Source organism: Charadrius vociferus, unplaced genomic scaffold (genome assembly GCF_000708025.1).
Source record: "Charadrius vociferus isolate BGI_N301 unplaced genomic scaffold, ASM70802v2 scaffold259, whole genome shotgun sequence".
Taxonomy (NCBI): Eukaryota; Metazoa; Chordata; class Aves; order Charadriiformes; family Charadriidae; genus Charadrius; species Charadrius vociferus.
In genome coordinates this window covers 194,314-213,008 of record NW_009661368.1, presented here as the reverse complement: position 1 = coordinate 213,008, position 18,695 = coordinate 194,314, and positions in this window count along the sequence as shown.

Below are 18,695 nucleotides of genomic sequence, written 5' to 3'. Positions count from 1 at the left end.
GAAAAGCCAGAGCAGCAAAGCAGCTGGGAGCTGCCCGGAGGAGCTGGGAGCAGGAGGGGAGCTGTGGGGCAGAGTGGTGATGCCACAGCTCTGGTCCATGCAGGCAGATCTGCTTGGCTGGACAGAGGCGAACGTGAGTCCTCTCTTCGTGCTCAGTGCCACCAGGTTCAGCTGCAGCCTCTCCCCAAACAGCCGCTGGTGGTCAGCATAGCATCTTGGCTGCAAACCCCTCTTTCACTTTCACCTCACTATTTTAACCCAAATATTCTTCTAATTTTTACTGAAATGCTGTAATTTATGTTCTTTGAGGTGCACAAAAGCCATGGAAGAGATCCTCGGCTGCTGCGAGCTGTTGAAGCAGGTTGGGGCAGAGCAGCCCGGCATCTGTGCGCAGACCTGTGCCTCGCAGCTCACCGTGCAGGTAAACGCTCAATTGGGCTCTCAAGATTCAGCAGGGATTTCAAAATAATGTGTGTTGCGTGCTTTTGATTTATCTCCTGAGGGTGGCAAGCAGTAGAGCTTTATTTTGGGCTTGAATCCATTTTGTGAAAGTTACTGCTCACACCAGGGCTGAGATTCCCACTGTGCTGCCCTCTCCTAGGGCAATTCCAGACCCCACAAAGCAGCTGAGATGCTCCCATTGAGGCAGAGATCCGGAGAAGGAGGGAGAGGGCTGTTGCCTGCAGTGTCATTAGGAAGAAAGCAATTAAACCCTTTGAAATTGTCTGCACTCTGGTTATCTGCCTTTGTAATATCCCTAATTGCCGGGCACAACCTGCTTTAAGACAGGCACTGAGGCAGAGTGATTCTGCATTGCGTTAGCTCTCCAGCACTGTTCTTTTTTCAGTTTGACCTCAGCAAATGCGTCTTCCCCGATGACTTTGTGCCACACGGGGGTCCAAAACACGCTCTCATCACAAGACGGACTTGTTCGGCTCATTCACAGCCCCGGCAGTTTGCTGGGCATAATCTACAGAAAGATGAAAGGTGCTTTATTTTTTCTAACGCATGACCAAGTCAGCTTGCTTCAAACGTGAATAATTAAAGGCCCACATGCATTTGTAAATGCCCACATTTTAATTGAAAAGCAACCCCCTCCTTGAAAATTTAGGCAGCTAAAGTGGCATTGTGCTTACCAAAAGAGAATGAATTATTTATATGATATGCTCTGCTCTTTAAATTACTTGGGTTTAATGTACTGCATGGGCACTCTGTATTGATAACAGTGCTATTTTGCTTCCACTTAATCATCACAATTTTATTTATTTATTTATTAACAAGAACAAAAATACCCAACACCGGCTGATCTGATACTTTGCTGCGCTGCTGCCGGGCTGCATTTCCTCCCAGTCTTATGTTGCAATAATAACATTTTTGCTGTGAAGAGGCTGTTTCGCAGCCTGCTGTAGTTCTTAGTGCCGTGAGTGAACCAGGTGGCATTTGTCATCAGGGTGGTGCTGATGCTGATTTGTGGTTTGCTGTTTGCACTTTGTGGGGGTTCTGCTGGTTCCAGTTCATCTACTCGTTGTTTTAATAACCGACTCCACTCGGGTGTTTATTTTTAGGGCAATGTAGGCCCTGCAGGTTTTTTGCTTCTCCTGTTTCTGCAGTTCAAGGTGAATTAGAAAAAGTATCTAGAAGCAGAGGACAAGCTGCAAACCAGATACGTGGATGTAGCCAGGGGGTGCTGGACCACACGGCTGTTCTGAGCTGATGCACCTCCTCTGCATGGTTTGGCTGCCAATGACTCCAAGCTTTACTTTCCTAGAATTGAATTTATCAGAAAAGAAAACTTTTGGACAACTTAGGAGACTGTGTTCGGGGGGACTGGTTGCCTCCAACGGCCGTGCTGCCTTGTGCCCGTGGTTTGCAGCCACTGCACGGCACGCACGGTTGTGTCTCTGCACGCAGACTGATGTGGGATGCCAGGTAAAGAGGTTTGTACAACAGTTTTCAAGGGGAAAAAGTGAGAGATAAGTCATCAGTTCCTGGAAAGTGTAACTTGTGCCCTGTTTTCCCCACAGCGGCTGCAGAAGTCTTCCTCGGGTGCAGCTTGCCCCTTTCCTGGCTTATCTAACCTATAAATTGTCCTTTTTGGCATATAGCTATCCGCCTGCGCTTGCTGCATGGGACCACTCGGCCCTGGTTTCGTGGCATCACTGCACAGATTTAATAAGTGTTTTTTGCTGGAGGCTGGCCGGGAGGAGGGGCAGCGCTGTGCCCGCTGAGCTGCCGTCTCCCCGAGTTGGGTCACAGACCTGGAAGCCCTGGCTGCGTGTTGAGGGCAGTTTGGATCCGACTTTGATACAAAGCAGAAGGTTTTGATAGAGCTGGGTAAAAGCAAACTTTGGGGCTTTGTTTTAATTTATTTTTCCTTCCCATTTGGAAATATACTGCAAAGTTACCAAGTTATTTCAGATAAGGTCTGTCACTAATTTCTTGTGATCATTTAGAAATGTTTCATTTCAATTTTGATCCCCGCCTTCATTTTCTCTCTGTTTCAACTATCAATTGTTTGGGGGTTTATATTTGCAATTCAAACCAGTTTGGATTCAAGCTGCTGTGCTGCTCAGCAGTCCTGTTCCCTCCCCCCACCCCCCCTCCCAGCCTCTTGGGATGCCTGTGTCAGTGTTAGTGTACACCCTGTTAGTAATTGCACAACGTTCAGGCACACAGGGATGCTGTGTGTAATGTCCTGACTTCTTTTCCACAGTCTCTTAGTAAGCGAAGGAGTTCTGACTCTTGTTAAGGTGCAATGAGCTGCTCTTAATTCCAGAACAGACAAGACTGTTTAGTAGAGACACTTCAGAAAACCAGGAATTGATGGGCTGCAGGAAAGGTGTTACTGCCTTACAGCTATTTCTAAGTACTGGGTCATGTTTGATAGAGTAACAACTGGTTTTGCTAGTTTAAGGCAAAAGGACATCAGCTGGGAGGAAATGGAGCGGAGAGCTGCTGCTGGGGACACTGAGCTTCCAGGCTGGTGTCACCATGAAAAGACAAGCTGAGAACTGCTGAGTGTGCAAAGTGAGGTGGTTCGAGGGGTGACACTGAAAACCTTAGCTGCCTTCTGAAATGCCAGACCTAATTCTGGCCACCACAATCAAGAAGACTGTGATTGCTGCAAATGGCTGCTGAGGCGTGTGTAAGATCAGTGTGTAATTGTAATGCACACGTGAGGTTCTCAGAAAAATCACAGCTATGTATGGCAGGGAGGGACATGGAGATGCAGCCTAATCCATCCTCCTGTACCAAGCCAAGATCAATATGTCTAGACCATCCCTGACAATGCCTTAAGCACCTTTTTCTTGAAAGCTTTAATGATGTTTCCAGCCTCCTTGGGCAACAGACCCCAGGGCTTTACTGTACTTCTGCTTTGAAAGTTTTTCCCAACAGACATCCTATTCTCCCATCCTATTATTTTTTGTCTAATTCCCAGCAGATATGGAAGGCAACTCATTGCTCTCTTCTACAGGAACCTTTAATGAATGGAAAACTTACCCTGTCTCCGCTTTGCCTTCCATTTTCATGAGTTAATTGACCCATTTCCCTCTGTCTCTCCTTAGAGGCTGTTTTCTACATCTCTGGTCACTCCCATTGCTGTCCTCTGGGCTCTCGCCAGTTGGGGCCTGTCTTTCCTGATGAACAGTGCCCAAAATTGGATGTAGGACTCCAGCTGAGGCTTTAGTAATGGGGAGGGGAAGGTTTACTTCATATGTCTCTCATACAGCTTTTCTGTTTATGAATTCCAGCATGATAGCTGCAAAAAAAAGCAAACAATGTCCTGGTGGCCCTTGAGATTTGGGCATGGTGGAGATGAGGACCATATAAGTACATAGATGGATGCATGGGTGAAATGCAGATTTTCACCAGTCAGACAAAAGGAACTGCGCTTGGGGAAGTGGCAATGCGAGGGACAGACTGCTGCTAGCGTGTGTGTGAGCCTCGGGTCTGCCCTGGCGAGGACCAGCGGTGGGTGTGGAAGGAGGGGTTCCTTCCCATCCCACCGGGATGCACCCTGTGCGCACCTTGCCCACACTGAGAGCCATGAGGTTGTCCCCCCTGGGAACATACCAGGTGGGTTTTGTGATGCTTGTGGTTCCAGCCCCTGTGGGCTCCAGGAGCTGGGAGAGTCTGAGCCTTTCTGCTGCTAGACTTGGCTTCCAGCGCTTGTATCTGTGGGCATATTTATTTAAGCTGTTCTTCTCGTTTGCTTTTCACTTCTGGAGGAAAAAGCTCTCTGTGAAAAGATGAGTTGCATATTTTTTTCCTCCCCTTCAGCCCAAGTGTTAGGCAGGAGGCTGGTGAGTGATGCAAAGTTGGGCTCTGCAGAGGATGGCAGGGAGGCGTTTGGAGGAGCCCATGGTGGTGGCTGGAATTCCTGTTGCCATAACAACCCTATGCAGGACTTAAATATAGAACCGGTTTTACCCCATAGCTCCCCTCTGTCCTTTTTCCTGCAACAGAGGAGCGGATGGGCTTTGCGTCCTTCTCACTGCAACGTGGGAGAGCACAAAGGGTCAGAAATGGGGCCAACTGTATGGCAATGTAAATCCTGGTAAATGCAGCGTGTGAGGTCAAGAAACCCACTGATAATGGGTTTGATGGTCCTGCTCCATTCAGAGCTTCAGTGTGTGGGCCCCAAATACAGGTTTAGCTCAGTGAAAATCCTCAGACAGGTTGGACTGAATGAAAAATCCTCAAGCAAGAGTAGAAAACTTTTAAGTGCTGAAGGAGCTGCTTTCCCGCTGCAGCTTTGGCCGAGGTGGGCGGCAGGGGACCATTGCCGCTTTGGGGCTGGGGATGAACCATGCCAGAGCATCACATCAAGCTTACTCTGCACAGGAACTTGTCATTTTCTAAAGGAAAGTTTCACTGACTGAGCTACCCTGTGGTTTTTTTTTCTTTCACGAATGCCATGCAAAGGATGTCTGCTCTGGAGTCTTCCTTCCTGTGACCCCCTGCTGCTGCCCCATTCCCGTGAGCACTGGGAGACTGCAAAGGATCAATGGCCACACACCTCCTGTGTCAAGCACGAGCTGGCTGCACCAAGGAGGTGGCATTACTGTCTTTCAGAAACTTAAATACAGCAGATTCCTCAATGCAGACAACGCCGAGAAAGATTTCTAGAAGGGAGGAGAAAGGCTGAGTACTGCAGCGTGCCGTGGGGAGCAGGAGCGAGCAAGCGTGTTGGACAGCCGTGCGCAGTCAATAGCACCAAGCAGTAAGCGTGCAGCGAGGCTGCAGAGCATGGCTCTCTTCCTCAGCGTGCTCCTGGTGACGGTGATGCTAACCAACCCAGCTGAAGTCCCTCACCCCAGGAAAAAGATCATCACATAAAAAATTCACCGGATGCCTTCGGTATCTCCAGTGTATGATTACACAGCAAAACCATCTGTTAAATTTATGTTTATTCCTCAGTGAACTGTATAGATGCTTTTAGAAATTCACACTTATCTTTTTAATTAAATACTGGGGTTTATAGCATAGATCAGGAAGAGTCCCAAGCTGCGGGAATTATTTACTGGTGCAATATAGTGGGAGAGCTCCCAGGATCCTGACTCCACTGTAGTGTTTGTTTCATTCTGTTAGTGTAATTTCATTCTCTTGGCTTGTTATATTAGCAGGATACTTGATTGCAAAATCAAGCAGCTGATTGATATGAAATGCTAAAATTAAGGTTTTCCCATAAAATCCTAATTCCTCTCTCTTATTAATCCTATGAGAGGTGCCATCTGCAAATGTCAGATGAATCTATTACTTCTTTTCTTCTCCAGTAACAATCTCATCCCTGTAAATGTTGTGTACTTTTCCCTTGATCTGGTCATTGAAAACAGCTAATTTTCCTCAAATGGCCTTTGATTCCTACTAGAGGGTAACAAATTACACGGAAAATTCCAACCTGCAGTTTTAATTTTGGCCAAGTTACAAGTAACTGAATACAGGTAAGTGGGTGGGTCAAGCAGGTATCTTCCAAATGCAGCAGTAAAAGGTGGCTCTTCTGAACTGACTGTTTCATCACTTTAGATTTATTTTCCTCTCCTGAATTTGAGTTGAAAGACATCAGGTCACAAATCCCAGGGTTTAACAAGGAAGGATACTGCTTTGAGATGTTACAGCCAGAAAAGGACATCAGGGTTCAATATAAGTTGAAAATTGAGTAAAACAGCAAGGGCTTGCCTTCCATCAGCTGGTCATCTTCTTCCACTTCTCTGTATACTTGTTGAGAATTGTTACCAAGCTATTTTTTAGCCCAACTAATGTATCGACTATTCCCTTGGGATGAAGAAATGGTAGAAAAAATGCACTAAAAAATACCATTGCTGTATCTCATAGCTTTGTAGTTATGAGACTGCAGCTTTGATGCTGAGTGTCTGAGAGTGGTTGGGGGGGCTCCAGCATGCTGTACAGTCATTTCAAGTAACTAAACACCAGATACACTCAGAGAGCTGCATCCTGGAAGCATATTTCAAGGGAAAACATAACTGTCAGAAGCTATAGGATGTAACTTGCAATTAAGTTTGCACATTCATCCATTTTCTTGCAAATCCTTGGGTAGATGGGAACTAAATATAGCTAATGGACTCATGATCTCAAGTACACACAACACTGTGCTTTTATTTCTACAGAGTGAGCCCCAGGGTCTGGGCAGAGGGTTGGTGCTCCTTGACGGCAATGTAATGAGTGAGAACTGGAGGGAGGATGCTCTGGAGTGACTCAGCACCACAACTGTACGTATAAAGTGCATTAGTGCAATATTTAGGTACTGGTTTGGAGTTTAGGCTCCCAACCCAAGCAGCGGTGGCCCAGAAGACCTGCATGCAGCACGGCTGGGCAGGAGATGCCCAGATGGGTGTGTATGGGACAATGTGTTGGTATTGGTGTTCCTCCAGGGCTGGAGCTGATGTGCTCTGCCTGGCTCAGAGCAGCTACGGTGCCTTCTCAAGGCACCAAGGAGGTGCTGTCTTGTACAGCCTTCCCCTGGCAGACCAGTTATGTTTGAAGCAGGGAAGAGGAGAGGAGGCAGTTGATTTTATGACCCTTTATTGCAGACCTGGGCAGACCTATTTCTCTCTGAGAAGGACAAGCAGGACTTTCCAGTGCCTTTGGTAAACGTGGTGGTACCAAGTGAGAAGGAACTGAAGGACTAGGGCTTGCTTTGCCTGGAATTGCTGATGTTTATACGTGCCCTCCTGCAAGGCACTGGCTGGAAAACCCATCTCCCAGGCTGCAGCATTGCACCTGCTCAGTGCCGAGACAGCCTCCTTCTCTCTTTTGGGGGTGTTCCTTCAAGGTCTGGAAAGACTGCATTTAAACCTGGAAACTGAGCAGGCCAAAGGATTTGCTTGTATCTACAAAGTCACCCCCCCTAAAATGTGCTTTAGTCCATATTAGGCCTGGAGCATCACATTTCTCCTGATCAAGCAAATGGCTGGGAGATTTGGTCTCAGATTGCACTGCAAAGACTTGTAAAACAAACCACTGAAGTTCCTGGGATGGTTCCCCAGACATTGCTGCGTGTTTGTGCTTGTTCCTCTCCTAATTGCAGAGTCCTGCACCTGGGTTGGGACAGCCCATGGTATCAATACAGGCCAGGGGATGAAGGCATTGAGAGCAGCCCTGACGAGAAGGACTTGGGGGTACTGGTGGATGAAAAGCTGGACATGACCCGGCAATGTGCACTTGCAGCCCAGAAAGCCAACTGTTTCAAAAGCAGTGTGGCCAGCAGGTTGAGGGAGGTGATTCTGCCTCTCTACTCTGCTGTGGTGAGACCCCACCTGGAGTACTGTGTCCAGCTCTGGGGCCCTCAGCCCAGGAAAGACATGGACCTGTTGGAGTGGGTCCAGAGGAGGCCACAAAAATGATCAGAGGGCTGGAGCACTTCTCCCATGAGTTCAGGCTGAGAGAATTGGGGTTGTTCAGCCTGGAGAAGAGAAGGTTCCAGGGAGACCTTATTGCAGCCTTCTAGTACTTAAAGGGGGCCTACAGGAAAGATGGGACAAACTTTTTATCAGGGCCTGTTGCAATAGGAGAAAGGGTAATGGCTTGAAACCAAAAGAGGTAAGATTAAGACTAGATATAAGGAAGAAATTTTTTTTACAATGAGAGTGGTGAGACACTGGCCCAGGTTGCCCAGAGGGGTGGTAGATGCGCCATCCCTGGAAACATTCAAGGTGAGATTGCACGGGGCTCTGAGCAACCTGTTCTAGTTGAAGATGTCCCTGCTCATTGCAGGGGGGTTGGACTAGATAACCTTTAAAGGTCCCTTCCGACCCAAACTACTCTATGATTCTAATTCATCTTTTTCCACAGGGAAACCCTTGTTTTAGTCAGTCTTGCAAAATTGATCTGGCCTTTCTTGGTTTACTAAGTTAAAATACATGAAGAGGGATGCTTTAAAAATAGATACTTTGTGACCTGTTATTCACACTCTTGATTCTGACTTTACAGCAAGACAACTGGTGCACATCCTCTCTGCATGCACATCGGTATAAGATGAAGCCAGGTTCTTCAGTAAACAAGAAAGACACCGAGTGATAGTGTCTTCTGCAGGACCCATCAGTGGCCAATGTCATCATAGAAAAGAGGTGGAGAAGAGCTGCTAGCATCCAGCGCTGGGGAAGTGGAACAGCTGAGCTATAGCTATCCTCAAGTTATTGTTACGGAAACTTCAAGTGAATCTATTTTTTATTACAGAACAAAATACTTACAGTTATTACCCAGAAGGATCTATTCAAGCTCGAAAATCATGCTTCTTACAATGCATCTTTATTGAATTCCCTTGTCTGCAGTGTTTCTGGGGGCTATTAGCTGCTTTAACTGGAAAAGCAGCTGCTGGGACCCTGGGCATTTGCTCTGAGGTGGCATGTTCCCTGCAGCCCTCAGCCCCTGGGATTCACTCAGCCCACATCAGCCTCCGAGCTGCTGGCATCCATCTCCCTTCCTCCCTTACTTTGAGAACAGGGTTCAGGAGAGCAAAGACCATGGCAGGAAGGTTTGCGCAGCCACACGTGGCACCCCAAAAGTCAGTTCATATTTTACCAGGGCTTTTTCTGCAGAAAGAAGAAAAGCAGCCATGCAGGACAAATAGCTTTGGGCTGGGAATAAATCATAGCTGCTTTATGGAGCTTAAGATCTATTGAAAGGATACTTGTGTTGCCCTTGGTAATTGGAAGGGCTGAATTGCAGCTTGGCTTCCCTAAGCTCCCCCTGCGCAGCCCTTCCCCTATCAAAGGGCTTGGTCTGGGCAAAGATCGCCTGCATACACGCTGTGCTTGAGGAGAAGGCTTTGATGTGTTGCTGAGCAGAGGTATTTAATTAACCTCCTCTATTGATTTTGATGGAGAGCCACCTTCACTTTTTATTCTTGAGAGAAAAAGAGACTGTCTGAAGAGCTGCCATCTGTAAGACGGCCAAGCGAGTGCTGGGATGGGCTCAGTTCACTCACCTCTGGTTTTCCAGTGCAAGACTGTGGTTGACCTTTGTGAACACGCCAGAAAATAAAGACAGGGTGAGGGAGTTGACGAAAACTGGAGACAAACATCTCCATTGCCTTACCTCCCCCAGCATGCAGGGTGATACAGGAGGTGCGAGACGGGTGGAGAAACTCCTGTCTCCTTCCAGCAAGTGAGCAATGGCCTCCAGGCAGAGACAGCACATGCAGAGGACCTGCTCTGCCTTGGGATCGAAGGGAAGAGGGAAGGTGGATGTTCCCTACCAGCAGCTGCCAGGGCAGAGGATGTCAGTACATGTGATACGTGGGTTAAGCTTGAACTTGAAAGGCCATCAAAGGATTTTGGAGAACAGTTGTGAAATATTGAAATGGTTGCTTGCTCTTCAAATGCATGATGGTGGGTGAGAAGTTTGGGAGTTTGCTGGGATTTCCTGATTTACTGGAGCGTAACTGCTTGAACGGAGGGCCTCTTAAATTTTGCATTACGTTGGCTGGGTTGTTAATATTTAATGTATGGAAAAAGACAAAGGTAGGTAGCTGACAACTCTCTTAAAATAAAAATCTCTATTATGATAATCTTGAGGAATCTTTGCTATTGTTACTACTTTGGAATTACTGGAATGGCAGAACATAAATACTAGGAGCGGGGGGGAAACCTCTCTTAGCCAGGGACCATGTGAAGGGGCGGTGTGGGGGTGGTTGGTCAGAAGCTTGCAGTCTGAAAGACAGGGAGGACACAGGGTCAGGAGTGTGTCCCCAGTTAGTGAAGGCTGTGACCATGTCAAGGCCTCACATCTCATCACCACGCTTACACCAGCCCTCCATGATGTGACTCACTGGGCTGAGGACTCACAGCCCTGGGCTAGGCTAGGTGCTCCTGCCCATGGGTGTGACATCCTCTGCAGGGCACCTCTCGCCTCCCTGACACTGCACGGAGCAGGAAATATTCCTGAGTTTGGGGTCAAACTGTTGCTTTTTACCCTGGGGTCTTTTCTGCGCTTCCCTTTGGAGCCTTGCCCTTCTCTGCCCTTTCCACAGAAGCAGTGTCATGTGCTTTACAGAAAAGCTGTGTTGCAACCGCGTTTTGCAGAAAATAAATCATTCACCGGAACTCGTAATTCTGTGTTATCATGAGGAGTTTGGACAGCAAAATGCTTTTTAAGCACTCCAACGCTAGGAGTTTGGAGATGAGAGTAAATCTCCATTTCTAAGCCATTGACCTTTTTAACTGTTTAGTCACACTGGAAAATGAGTCTCAGTGGGACGGGGTGGTTGGGTCAGACATGGCGGTAAAGGTTTTGCTGCAAGGCTGTTGGGAATTTTGGTGCCTAAATCTAAAGCAGGTGGGGGCAGAGCGTGGATTTGGGCCTCTTTGTGCTGAAGGACTTGAGCAAGGGTCTCTGTGCTCTGAAAAATTCCTCACTGCAATTAAAAATCGGCCTTTTCCAGCTGCTTCTTTAAAAACCACAGTGACCAGTGAGCAATGCACTGAAAGAAGCAGCACACAAAACTGCCTTTCGGAGGGGTCCTCAGGCTGCAAATCCCAAGGGAAGGAGAAATAGCCCTGGCACCCTCAGAGAGGGGTCACCCAAGCATCTAAAAATGTGATCTTAAGATAACTCCTTGCTCCATTGCTGGCTCTTCCCAATCCTGCTCCACTGCTCTGTGCTCTCCACGGGCACTGTGCAGTAGTCTGGTGGTGAAATCCAGACCTGCGGCACCCTCCGAGCTGGGCACTGCAGCGGTACCCGCTCTGCTCTCGGCATCCTCCGCTCCTGCTGAGATAAAGGAAGCAGAGCTGCAGTTTTTGGTGGGTTACTGCAGTGTTTTCATTTTGTACGATTACATCCAATTTGTTCTTTTTGGTTAGCTGGTGTTGGCTATTATTCCCCTGCAGAGCTCATGTGTACAGCAAAAAGGGCATGTTTAGAAGAACTCATTAAAATTCATGGAGAGTAGTGCTGTCCCATGTGAAGAAGTTTAATCCGAGACAGTCTTCAAGAATGGCTTATTGCAGCATTCTGCATCACCCACAAACACTTTGGGGAAAAACGGGGAAGGAGAACAGAGTGTTAGATAAGCTGCTTTAAAATGATCTTCATAATCCTGCAAATTAAAATATGTTTTATTAAAGACAAGTTACAGATGCAAAATAACCCAAGAAAGTCTGGAAGTGACCCTTCCCAGAGACAATTGATGCTATTCCTGCAACTGTGACTGGATGTCACTGAAATCAAAGCTCTTCCTCCTCCATTGGTGGGACTAGATGCCCAGTCTTCCCTGCAGGACCTGCCCCCAGGGGACCCAGGCCCCCATACTATGAGAAATAACATTGAATAGTTGCTTGAAATTAGATTTGACGCCCCCATGTCACTTCGCAGCCATTGGCATGAGGCTTCCTGACCCCAAATCAGCTCCAGCTTTTAGTGTTGTTGAATGGCAAAAAGGAGGGGAGAAGGAAGAGTGTGTTTACTCAAGGCTTAGGGCAACTGAGATCAGAGAATGCCCAAGAAGGGCTGGGTTTATGCAAGTTTTTCAAATCCTGCCTTTTTTTTCTGCCAGTTCCTCGTAAAAGATGAGAAACAAAAAGCTGAAATTGTCGGGTGCCCCCACCAGCCTTATTCTCACCGAGATGTGTGACTCTTGTAAAAAGCTTCTGCCCTTGATGGCACGAGCCCCTGGCAAATGTGCTCTCCGTTAGCTGCAATAACAGGGACAGGGCGAACAATCTTGGTAGTAATGACTAAAGGATATCTCCTAAGATTTAAAGTACATTTAGCTGCTCATTCATCCCCCACCCCATGCAGCTTTTGGTAGATCGCTTTAATCCTTCTCTGTCTCAATTTCCCTCAGTCTGAAAGGGGATATTATGGTTACTTTCCTCCCAGGAACCATCTGAAATTGCTCTCTGGCTGCAGAGTCCTTTTAGGATCCTCATATGCAAGAGCAGAGCAATTCATACTCTCATTATCCTGAGGAAATTCGCCACGCTTCAGGACATTCAAGCAATGGCACTTTTCCAGCATTAGACCCCGAAGTAGATTGTATCTGTTGGCTGAGTTATGTGTTTGCTTTGGCTCTAAGGCTGAGCCCTCAGCCTGTGGTTGTTAAAGAGGAGCTGGGCAAGAGAAACCGGGGTGGGCACTGGGCAACTGTGGGGCAGGAGTGAATCCTAGCAGGAAAACGTTCAGGTCACGGCTACCTGTTGCCACCTCCCCACATCAGGGAACAGTTTTCCCAGGCTCAGGTGGAAGCTGTTTAGGGAGAGGACCTGACTTTTCCTCCCCTGCTGTGAGGATGCTGTGAGCAACCGTGTCGCAGATTGCCCTTCAGAGCCCCCGCTCCTTTGCAACATCGCTTGTCTTTGCTTCAACTGCGTGGGGAAGATGCTGCCAGGGACTGGAACTGGGGGGATGCTTTAGCAGACCCAACTGCTAGCTATACTGCTGGGAATCTTGGTGCCAAAACCCTTTCCTGAAACAGTGGAGCAGGCATATTTTGTATTAGGGGAAGGTGGAATGGTTGTTCCCCCCACTGCTCTTTCTCAGCACTCCTGCCCTCCATAGCAGGTGAGGGTTCCTCACCGCCTGTTGCAACACGCTTCGGACAGGCTGGTTCTCCAAATGCTGGTTAAAGCAATCAGGCTTCATCCAACCCAAGGGGAGAAACAGTACCCACTGCCTCTGAATAAAAGAGACTTGTGTGTAATGCACAGGGCTGGTGGCAAACACAGCGGGGGCAATGATATTTATCTAGTTCCCATTACACCCCTATTGCTGTGTTCTTTTCAGGACTGGAGCTTTGCCTTGCTGCCTGTGTCAGCGGCTGCCCCACCACATCTGCAGCCCCTCACCTGCTGTGCAAGGGGTTTTCCCCACATGCAAGTTCCCCCCATGGCTGGGATCCCTCTGGCAGCTCGGGGAGGAGCTCAGCCATGGGGGGAGCTTAGGGAGGACAGGCAGGGCCTTCTGCCCACGAATTCCTGGGAATGATACTGCATCAAGGTCCTGGACCCTGGCTCTGCCAAAAGACTGCCCAGTCTGCCTGCACTGGGCACGGAGCTGGTGTGTCGCAGACCCTGAAGAGTGTGAATGGCTGCAGGGCCATCTGCAGTCCTCAGCAGCTTGGTGGAAAGCAGCCCAGATGGATGGGCACTTGGTCACCCCTGCGAGAGAGAGGTCACACCTCCACTGCCGCAAAGACTGGCCGACCTCTCTAGCTCTGCTGCCCTCCCTCCTGACCGAGGGTGAGGTGACTAACACGAGCCTTCAGCCCTTCAGGGGCTAATAAATCTGCAGTTGCTGAATAACATAGCAAGACAAATTGCTTTACAAAGCTCAGTGCTTAAAGTTAAATGTTAGATAACACATTATAGGCAGCTGTTTTTCCCTCAGTGCCAGCTCTGCCTGAACAGTACAAGCCGGGATGAGGAAATGTCCCCACAGCCCCTCCATGGGGCAGGACAGGGACCTGGGCCCCAAGGATTTGGCCTATGGTATTGATTGAGGAAGGAGAAAACTAATTTCTCAGGTAATTTTGCAAATTCCCTAGCAGATGGGTGACGAGGACAAATTGTCCCATTGGGACTTTTTTATTCCTCAACCAGCAGAAAAGTTTGTGTATTTTTCCTCCTGGAGGTAATTGTATTTGGTCTCAAACCCAATGTGAACTAGACAGATGCAGCCAGGAGGTGATGTCTCCCAGACTGATCCTCATCCTCATCAAGAGGAGAGGAAAGGTGGGTCTGATGGAGCCACCCCTGGGACGAGGAGCTGCAGGGTGTATGCCTGTGGTCAGTGAGCACAGAGAGGAGACTTGATAGATGCACGGGAGGAAACGCACATCCTGGGAAGGGTAGAAAGCTGGAGCCAAGGGGGATGGCTCTGAATGTGTTTGTGGGAACCTGAACCAGAAACTTCTCTGATAACCAATTTGCACTGGCGCATTTCCTGCCCTCTTCCTGAAGGCAAAAGGAGCCCAAGGCTGACTAAGCACCGAGAGCCGTTTGCAGAGCGGTGCCAGACGAGCTGTGATGCAGCTCTGGTTGGCCCCTTCTCGAGACAGCAGGAGGGAGGGAAGCCGACCTGCAATGGGGGAGAATTCAGAAACTCCTGGGACTTCAAAATGCATCTGAAAAGTTTAGGTAAGCTGAAGAGTTCAACTCTTTATAGCACAGAGTGCCCATGGGGCTGCTATCCTCCCAAATGAGAGCGAGCTGCCCTCATGTGTCTTTTCTCTCTCGTAGTTCAGACAGTCTTCAGAGGCTTTGCCCTCTGTCAAGGGGCATTTGCTCTCTGGTCCCTGCTGAGACCCGTCTGCCCTTCCTCCCTCCATCTCCCACTTTTGCAGATATACAGTCCAGCAGCTCATCCATCCCAGATCCTTTTGTGCTTCTCTGAGGACCCAGAGAGGGTGGCAGAGGTCAGGCCCTGCTTTCTGGATCAATGAGCTGTTACGGACTTACAAATATACATAAACAGTTTGTGAAAGGCTTTCTTTTACCAAGGTGAGAGGAGGAGCTGGTAGAAGGCAAGAGTGAATGGTGGAGCATGCTGGGGGGACAGGCCAGGGGCCAGGAAAGCTGTGGCTACCGAGACTTCCCCCTTGCACGCAGAGCCTGCTCCCCCGCGGCAGAGTAGGTTGGCAGCTACAGCTGAACTCCTCCGAAAGGGGCTTTCAGCAAGGGCGAATGTGGGGATGGAGCCCAGCTACTGATGACGTTGCCATCCAAGCTCTGCCTGGGTTTTTCGAAGGGAGCCTTGTCTCTTTAAGGTTCATTTTTGGACTGTATTTCACTGTCTGCTTCCAGCATTTTTCCCTGCTATTCCAGTATTTCCATGCTCCTGGGCTCTCAGTAGCACAAGCCACTCCACACTATGTATCTTGGTTCTTTTTGCACTTTTCAACACTTGTTATAGACCTCTGCCAAGAAACCTGATAACTTTTTTTCCCATTTAAGGGAAAGGATTTTGGACTATAAAGGAAAATCTCCATTGTACCTAAAGTGTTTCTAGGCCGGAAAGAAAATCCCTGGAAACTAAGGGAATCCTTAAAGGGACATAATAGGAAACACTCTGTAACTGAGACAGTTTATTGTGTGTGACCGTATTTCCCACTCACAAGTACAAGGCCCTTGGGCTGCAAGAACAATACAGGTTATTGTTACATCTATAGCTCATTTTAGAATATGAAACCCAGCATCCTCTCAGCACCAGGAACCAGCCAAAACTCATGGGCCACCAAAGCTGCTGTTCCCATCTCTGCTGGAAACCCATTGTTCCACATACCATCGCTGTGACGGGGCTGCTGCGTGCTTGTTTGCAGGCAAGGAGCCTTCCTTTTCTCACAGCCCTTTGTTTTTCTGTGACCAGTAAAATTATGTAAATCAGCCTCCCCTCTAGCTTTGCAGGATGGACAGGAAGATGCCAGACTGTTGTATAGGCGTGGGTGTTTGTGAAGATGTGATAGTTTTCCTTATGCAGGCAGAGGAGTCACTGCAGATCAGCAGAGGGATATTTCCGCATTTAGGCTCAGCCTATTTCCCTGTCATGTTGTAGTTCAGCAAGCACTGTCTTACAGACCTTTTCTGCCTGGCAGGTGAAATCCAGATATGTACATATCACTGACCGCGAGCCCAGGAGAACTTATATTTGCCATATTCTGCCCATTTGCCCTCACATACTTGAGGTTTAAGATGTTTCCTTGTCTATAACTGCTGTAATACCTGGAAAGGAACAGGGTTTGCCACGGACTGCATTCAAGCATTTGGCCGGCTCCACAGGCTGTGGAAATAACAAACCATAAATTAAGTTTTCAGAAGCTCAGGGTACAAAAATATCAGTTGAAAGGAATGTCCAAACCAAGAGTGGGTTAGATAACCTTGGAGAAGAGCGAGCAGGCTGCATGTTTCTGCATCCTCAGGCCTGCACTGCCCCTTGCTGACAAACTCTCCATCCTGGGACAAGAAATGCTGCAGGGAACAGACGTCCTGGGGGTGGAAACATCCTCTCCTCTCCCCAGACTCCTGCCTCACTCCAGCACAGCCAGCTGGAGAGTCTGCCCTGGGCAGGGCTCCCTCTCACAGTTTCTACCTGAGACTCCAGTATGATTTTTCAGCACTGGCAGGACGGCGTGGGTGGAAGGAAAAGCACGCAGCAGTGGAGTCTGTGCTTCCATGCTGCCCCTTCACGTGCCCCCTCCACGGCTGGTTCTCCAGCCTCTTGGCAGAACACATGAATGACATTGTCAGGGTAGCAAGAGTGATGCAGGAAGATACAAATGCCCTGCTAATAAACCCAAGTTGCCAGTTCAATCACTCTCTCAGTGATTTAACTGCATTGAATCTGATGCATCTCCCTGCATTAGGCTACTTGTCATTTTCCCTCCCACCATCCTCTTCCTGCAGAAGAGCAGCCTGCATTTGTCACAAGGGGAGATAATGTGCCCTGGATGCCAGTGCTAACAAACAAATAACTTGCTCTCCTACCGCACCTGGCAGCTGGAAGTTTCAAAGCACTTTGTAATCATTAACAGATTTAGCTTCACAGTCCTTATCAGGGGTTTTCATCTCTGTTGTAAGAGGAGTAAAATAGGGTCTGGTGGTGAAATGATGAGAAAGTAAGAAGAGAGCTGAAGTACTCTGGATGCTGATTGTCAGTTTTCATGAAATAAGGGCAGCTCCTGCAGTGGAGGGACACTGAGCTGAGATTAAGCTGGTCAACAGGTTTTATTCCCAATTCTTCCTTCCACCTCCCTTCTGGGTGATCTTGCTTTTCTATATCTTACTTTCCATATCTGCAAAAGGAAGGTAGTGACCTATCTCTCCTTGTAAGAAATTCTGAATACAGAAGATATACAGTTGTGGGAGGTACTGGTGAAAAAGACCTGGCCACACAAATACTGTTTGGGATTTCAGAAAGTTGCCTCTAAGGAAGATGTGTATGTTCAAACACCAAAGATAGTAGCAAAACCCTGACATTTTGTACACAGGGCAATGGGAGCCAGGTGGGAGAGGAGCATAGAAAGTGGGGAAAAGCAGCACTGAGAGTCTTTTCCCTAGTTAATAACATAAAATCAGACACTAGTCTCCTATTTTACAAACCTTGTAGTAGGAATTGTCACTAGAGTCTAAGAGCCATGGCCAACCAATGCAAGAGGAGAAAGGGCTAACGAGCATGGCTGTGTACCTCAGGTACAGCAGCCTAGACAGGTGAATTGCATTAAGTGGTGCTAATGTACCCATTAAATGATGCTAAGGGAGCTCCAGGCACCTGGTGAAGTCCATTTCCCCTGTTGGGAGTGAAGGAGGAAAGCAAGAGGAACCGAGTGGCAGAGGGATGCTTTGAATGTTGTGCTATTGCCTGGAAAGTTACCCTTTACTCCGTTTCTGCTGTGTTTTCAGGTTAGTAATTGCTCCTTTTTATTACATTTCTATCTCTAATCAGCAGCAAAGATCCACTATTATTCCTCCCATCTACATCTACATCTGCAAATATGCACAACCATCCTGAGAACTGCCTCTTTCCTTTGACAAGTGGCTGCCCACCAGGGTGAGGGCGATTGCCCAGTTCACTCATTGTGCTCACGGTGATGCTCAGCCTCATTGAGCTCAGCTGCTCCTTGCTCAGCAAGTAGGGCCTGGGAAGCGATAGGAGCCCTGCTTGGTTTATCAGCGCTCTGTGCTCGTAATTTTTTTTTCTCCTGGCACCGATCCCTGCTCCTGTTTTCACGGGTGATACCACCGGGAGTTGGAGGATGGTGGGAATAGCCCCATCCTCCTAAGGGGGGATGCTGCGGCTCTCCCCGCGGTGCTAGCTCTGTTCCAGGCGCCTCCCCCGCTGTAAATCAGCCCCGGGGCGGTGGGGCCGGGCCAGGAAAGCGTTAACCTTCCCTGCAATGCTGCATCCCAGCTCACGGTGGAGCTGCCTTCCTCTCTTCCACCCCCAACTTCCAATTCGCTCCAAACAACTCCGGGACAGAATTGCAGGGAAAAGCTGGAGGTTCAGACTAGACTTGTTGATCTCCGTTCTGAGGCAGCAGAAGGAAGTACCGGAGCTTTCCTTTGTGTCTGCACGGAGAGAGGGCGGGGGGGGGGCGGGGGCAGATGCGGCTTCGGCGTTGAGTGTAGGCAGGAGTGAGGAGTCGCAGCCGAAGGAAGGCCTTGGAAAGCTTCCTGCCGAGGGATCCGATTTACCTCGTTTCCCTTCCCCTCCCCCCGGGCTCCGTGGACAGCCGGCAGCGC